At 47.9% G+C, this 520-nt stretch overlaps 1 pseudogene; it reads right to left on the bottom strand.

Annotated features, from left to right (window-relative positions):
* Positions 1-259, bottom strand: part of LOC102480260 (60S ribosomal protein L34 pseudogene) — a 427-nt pseudogene extending 168 nt beyond the window's left edge.
* Between the last annotated feature and the right edge of the window lie 261 nt (positions 260-520).

Genomic DNA, 520 nt, shown 5'->3' on the forward strand with positions numbered 1-520 from the left:
CGCCTAGGACCCGCCGCAGGCCCTGCTGACGTGCTTCTTCGTTTGAGACAGCCTCATGAGAACTTTCGGTCTCACAGCACGGACCCCTCGGAGTCGGCCCGGGCACACGCCGCATGCAGATTTGGGTGCTTTCCCGACCTTCTTGGTGTAAAGGTAAACGATCCTCTTACCAGGGGTTCGGGACAGCCTAGTCTTGCTGGAGGCTGTGCTGTAGGAAAGCCTACGCCGGTAGGTCAGACGCTGGACCATCCTGAGTGCCTACCCTTTCTTAAAATAAAAATGGGGACCAGCAGGTGGCATGGTGGTAAAGGCACTGGACATTCTCACATGGCTGACCATGGTTCAAGTCCTAGACCTGGTGGTTTGCTTTCTCACTTTCTCTCTCTCTCTCTGTCAAATAAAAAATAAATGAATAAATAAATAAAATTAAATAAACAATTATTTAAAATAAAAAGAAACAGTGTTATTTTGTTGCTGTTGTTTTGTTTTTAATTTGCCAGGGGTGTGCGTGCTTGCTGGA

This window comes from Tupaia chinensis, unplaced genomic scaffold (genome assembly GCF_000334495.1).
Source record: "Tupaia chinensis unplaced genomic scaffold, TupChi_1.0 Scaffold000294_5, whole genome shotgun sequence".
Classification (NCBI taxonomy): domain Eukaryota; kingdom Metazoa; phylum Chordata; class Mammalia; order Scandentia; family Tupaiidae; genus Tupaia; species Tupaia belangeri.